Source organism: Cygnus olor, chromosome 1, assembly GCF_009769625.2.
Source record: "Cygnus olor isolate bCygOlo1 chromosome 1, bCygOlo1.pri.v2, whole genome shotgun sequence".
NCBI classification, from domain to species: domain Eukaryota; kingdom Metazoa; phylum Chordata; class Aves; order Anseriformes; family Anatidae; genus Cygnus; species Cygnus olor.
Genome location: NC_049169.1, coordinates 186,199,667 through 186,205,666, shown reverse-complemented (window position 1 = coordinate 186,205,666; position 6,000 = coordinate 186,199,667).

The following is a 6,000-nucleotide window of genomic DNA, read 5'->3' as shown; positions in this document are numbered from 1 at the left end:
ATAATATGGCCTTTCCCAGTTAAGTCCTTAAGGAACTTTCCACATATGCCCTTGTTTCTATGCTGGTAATACAATCATCAGATTTTTACGTATTAAAGTTTAGAAATCACTATCAGGATCAAAAATAATATCTTCAAAAGCATGGCTTGATCGGCTTGATCAGCTTGATCAGGTGGGGGAAAGGCAAGTGTGATTGTGTGACAGAACAGCAAAAAGGAAGGCAAGAATTGACAGTATCAAGAGTATTAGAGAAATACGGGGGGGGGGGGAAGTGAAGAAAAAGGGAATTAGAATGGAGGGGGCAGAAAAAACTAATTGGAAAGGACAAATAGGTGGACCAAAAGCTGCTAGGAAAAGATGCATGTAATTTTCCATCTTCTCAAAGTAAATACATAATAATCCTAAAGGACATGAAGAAGGGGAAAGAAAACATTGAAATAAAAGTTGTATCTCCTCTAAGTTGTCTAGTACTGAGAAAGCTGTCAGATGCAAAGACATTTTTAGTGTTCAGTTACTTACTGAGAAAAAGTGGTTTGGATCTAAACCTTAGTAGTGATTTTAAATGTTATGGTTGTTGAAAGGTGGACCATTTCCCATACATGTAAAAGGAACTTAAAATAGATACTGCATCAGGACATAAAATTTACTCCCTTTCCATTCTGAGTTTTGCTGGTGGTTATTCAAAGCTATGTATTTATGCTTGGTAAGTAAAACAGGAACTGCCTACTTCTTAGAAAAATGTTATCATCTCGATCTTGCTAAGCAAACGAAGGTTTATTGTTATCCTGGAAGCTCCATGGTTCATGGTGCAGTAAGATAGGCCCGGTGTATGTCTGTGTTCGTGGTGTAATAAGTAGAATATCAAGTAATCCAGCAGCTAAGTCTAATATTCGTTTACAGATTCACTGATTAAGGTGAGGAAATGAAGAATAGTGTTGCCATGGTGAAGTCTATACGATAAAGCCCAAGAAGAACAAGGTAGTGAATAATTGATACATGTCTAAGATTAGAAACGATCATTTACAGTGTGCTCTTTGATATTCATGTTCGGTTTTTACTTGAAAACCCTCTGAGAAACATATTAGCATAGACTTGTGATAGGTTTTTGCATAAACTTTTAACCAAAGCACCCATGGCTCGTGTGTAAGAGTACACAAATGTGCAGTTACTGCACTGCTAAGATTGAGAACTGAAGCCTACAACAAAAAGTTCAAAAATAAAAAGCTTTTAACGTGGTATTTTGCCAGGCCATGTGTATTACTGTGTTTGCTAAAAATACAACAGAAATAAGTGACAACGTGTGTCATAGGATTCAGTGAGACAGGTGGTAACCTTGTGCCTGTGTGCTTATCTCCTTGTGGTTTTAGGCTTGTTTAAAATAGCTCTAATTTAATTTTTGAACCTTTGGTTGAGAAATAATTTAATAAAGTGTCCTAGGCCAACTTGAATTAAGGACCAATACATATGAGTGTCCTGATAAAACTGAAAGACCCACACACGTTCAAAAAAGGACAACGATCTGCCGGCTGTTGCCAGAGGTTCATTTCTCTGATGGAAAGAAATAGAAAGCTATTTTCTGGGATAAACACTGTGGATCTGCTGGAGCAAAAACTGAAGGCATCATGCCTTCATAAACAGTTTTGCTTAATAAATGTGTCATTTATTTTTATAAACGTTATGATTGAAGTCAGTGATTGTACACAAGAGTTCTGAATACTGTCCAGCTGCCCTGTAGCAAACTTCACTTGTTGTAAATTCTTTTTTAGCAATCCGGGTAGTAAGAGGTATTTTTCATTAGAAAGTAGCCACGTTAAAATAAATAAAATAGATGAAGTTGGCTTGCGTGCAACAGTCCTGAGGTTGGTGGTGTTGTTTTTCTGCTTGCAAGTTGAATATGATTAATCTTTTTTTGTCTAAGTAATGTGAAGTAATCTCCATAAAAATACCATATATATAATTTCAAATATGTTTGTTTTCATTATTTTAATGTATCAAGTTTGCAAACCATCTTATAGTAAATGCCCCATTAAAGCAAACACCTCTTCTTGTTCCCTAGGGTATGTTATAATCGGGTTATGACCATATATTTACAGTTTAAAAAATGAGTTTATACAGTGTGCATCTCAACATCTTCCCTTCTAGATTAATTGCTTCTAAACTGAGACGTTGTAAGAAAGAATACAAACTAATTCAATGCTTACTGTGAAACAGCGATGGCAAACACCAGGGGATAGAACTGAGAGATGCTTCAAAGAAGGATGGCAAATATCAGCATCAGGCTCAATTGCAGTTAATTTATCACCCAGAATAAGTAGGAGCTGGATATAACACGTAAGAAAAAGTTCGGATTTGCAATGCACAATGAGGTGTGCTTTGTTTTCTATGTTAACTTACAAAGCTGCACATGCTCGCTGCACATCTTTCTGCTTAAAAATCAGTGCGCTACCATTAAACCCTACAAATGAATCAACACAAGCTTGGAGGAAGAAGAGATGGGTTGTCTTTCTTAAGCACAATGATAGAGGATCATGGAAGGACTAAATGCGTATAAATGTGGTGAGAATTGTTGTCAGCTGGCTTGAAGGCTGATTAAACATTCCCGTTTCCCGCAGGTAAACACATATAAAGGTTATGTTATCAGACCTGATGGCTGTTGTCTGTCCCAGAACTGAATCAAATGTCTAACTTCAAAATCACCGTAGGAAGTTTTACCATGGTCTGTATAGAAGAAATTGTATTCAAAACATCTATGCTTTTAATGTTTTCATTCTATACAAAAGATTTGAAAATGGATTCATACTTCACAGGGAGGAAGCTCGGAGCTGCTCGTCTGAAGCAATGAGCCATGTGCCTGGAACAGCAAGGCTTTGCATAATGGGCTCCTCTTCGAAAAAGATCGTGATGTTGTTGCTGCTGGAATAATTGTGTTCTTTCTGCATTTATTTATCATTGCATTAGACAATGAGAAAACAGTTGTATTAAAAAAAAAAAAAAAAGGATTTCCCAGTTTATTGAGGGTCTCAGACATAAGTGCCCTACCTACTTCTGGTTTCCCCCATGCAATGGGAGCGATCTCAGTCCTCTGCCCCCTACTAGTTTGGCTCTGAGCGCTTGTGTATGGCTCAGGCTGCTGAGCAGTGGGGAGACAGAAGGTGGAGGGGCCTGCATGTCAGAGGTTTTCAGAGGTTTTCAGAGAGAGCTGATGTGGGACAGGGTTTGAGACCGACTGGTCATTAAATTGTGTTATACAATTATACGCAGCGAAGGAAAGCTGCATATAATCGCACAAATATTGTGGAGACGGTTATTTTCCTTAACTAGTTTTTTGGAAATGTTGAAGTAACGTCTCAGGAAAAAATGGGGTTATCAAAGCCTGGCTGCTTATGTGCACAGGCTTCCCACAAAGACAAAGGCAGTTATTTTCTTTTTTAATAGATTAATGAATGGTTCCGCCTGTATTTCAGCTGCCTGGTATTTGCTCCTTTTCCATTTCCATGGAGCCTAGATTTTTATTTCTATGCCTACTTTTCCTATAGGCTGCTGAGAATCAGTAAGTGATGTCCTTATATGTTACCATCCATATGTTGTACACAAGAAAACATTAGCATTCAAGTTGCATGCATTTGTTAATATCCGTTCACGCTATTTCCTTGTTAGTGGTTTCTTGCAGAAAAGCAGATAGTGCTGACTGTTGCAAAGCACAGATAGCTCGGGTTTCTCTTTCAACACTTTAAACTACATTACTGAGATAACTTTCTCCACCTGTGTATTTTTTTTTTTTTTTTTATACAATGATACAGGCATTTGTCAGAGGCTTCACTGCCAGAGATGAAGAGGTCTGGATCTTCCTCCAAGCACAGTGTAGAAAAAAGAAGGCATCAAGAGCTCTGCTCAGTATTAATGCTTTTGAGAAAAGGATATTTGGTGGAGATAGATGTTCATTTTGTTTTGTTACTGTAACTTTTGAATAGTGTTCTCTGCTTAATTCTGAAGCAGTTTGCTGGCAGTATAATTAACAGTGGTTTATTGTACGACTGAAGAAAGCAATATTGATTGCAAGTATAAAGGCGCGTTTAGAGATGCTTTCTGAATTGTTTAGTCTTCCTAAATGAAGTCATCTTATAAAGAATTTTTCAACTAAAGGTCTTTTTTTAATTTACCCTATTGTTTTGGCAGTTTTTGTGATTCTTATTCAGAGTTCTTCTTTGAGATTATGTCACACACATGACAGCTAGAAAGTGTACTAAAGGTTTACTAGGCACTGTTGTTATCAGGTGTGGGCATCTGGAATTTGGTTTTGTATTTTTTTTTGGTAGATTACGTTCGGAAACTTTGGCTCCAATAGCTCAAAATATTCACTTCACATTGGGATTGGCTTGGGGGGGTGGGCATTAAATATGATAATAAGTAAGTGGGCAGCAAACTGATTGGTATTCCAAACTTAAGAAGTCATTTGCATGCTACTTCTCTTGCTGTCTTAATTATTCACTCTGAAGTCCTTTATGTTTGCTGTACTATAGAGGCATAACAAGTGGCTGAGTCAATTGCACGTGTAGAACCTGTAAGTTGAGAGGAGGCCTTGCACGGTTGTTATTTAAATCTGTTATTAAATTCCTACATTATTTTTCTATATGACGTAATAAAGAACGGAGATGGAAAGAAAAAATAATGCTGTACTACAGAATTTGTCTATTAGACAATAGAGATTTAAACTAAATTAAAGAGATGGCTAATTTCATAATATGAAGAGAAAGTACTGCCTGCTGTCTGCGTTCTGTTTGTTTTTTCCTTAAGCTGCTTAGCTGGAAAAAACCTTTACATACGTGATTATCAGAAAAGGCTCTGGAAAATACATTTCTGTTCTACCATTCTGATACCCATCTTTCAGTTTGTTCTTCCTGCTGGTGACTGCAAGAAAAAGTTCAGGTCTAAGTCTTGTTGCTCAGGATGCTTTGTACGGATTGCCTAAGAGTTTCATCCAGAGATTATTTGTTGAAAATTGTAGTGCCTGGGTCACTGAAGATGATTGCGTTACTGAATAATCAAGAACAGTAAGGAGGGAGATCAGAAAAAAGGGAAACTTTTTGATGTCAGTTTAGAGACCAAATTGAATTAAAACAAAACAAAAATAGTAGTTCCTGTACAAAAACTACTGCCCACAGGCACATTACAGAAGCCTGCTGAAATATATCAGATTTTTATCCCCAACTAAAAGTATGATTATTTTCATAAGAGGATTAGTTTTTCATATTTGTGTTCAAATGGACCTCCCCTCTGGTTTTCTGCCAAACCAAAACTGGACACAGGGCTGGATGTGCTTGCAATAGCCACAAAACTCTTCCGAGAAGACATAGTTGTGCTGGTGTCATGTGCCAGAAGTGTGCTGAGGCGTTGTGTTGATCTCTAGTAACATCGGATTCTCCAGAACCAACATCTTTTTTTATCCATGTATAGAAAACGCCTTACTTTTTAACAAATTGTTTTCCCCTCATTATTTTGACTTAAAAAGCAATGAGACCACACTTACAAGATCATTTTCAAAAGGACTAAATCAGTGCTGATGCTGTAAACTTCAGATCCCTTCATCCTAATTCTCTGCCGTGGTCCTGCAGCTCCCTTGTGCTGGCTGTGCTCAAGTCTTCCTGACAAAAGATGAAGGGTTGGGGTGTTGTTGATGTTTTTTTTTTTTTTTTGGGGGGGTGGGTGGGATTTTTTCTTTGTTTTTTGGTGTTTTTTTTCTTTGGTAATCCTCTATGTCAGATGTTAGTGCCTTTAAAATACCAATCTGATTTACTCTTACTCACCTGACGAAAACAGGCTATTCAAGACTTATGGACACTTTTGACATAAAATTTGCATAGTAGTAGTTTCAAAAAGCTCTCATAAAATAGCCAGAGATGTGAGAGATTAAAAACAGAATGGAATGGCATTTATTGATATTAATTTTCAAAGTTTTTATTGGTGTGGAGCTCTCTGGAGAGCCAGCGGGAGCTATCAGTA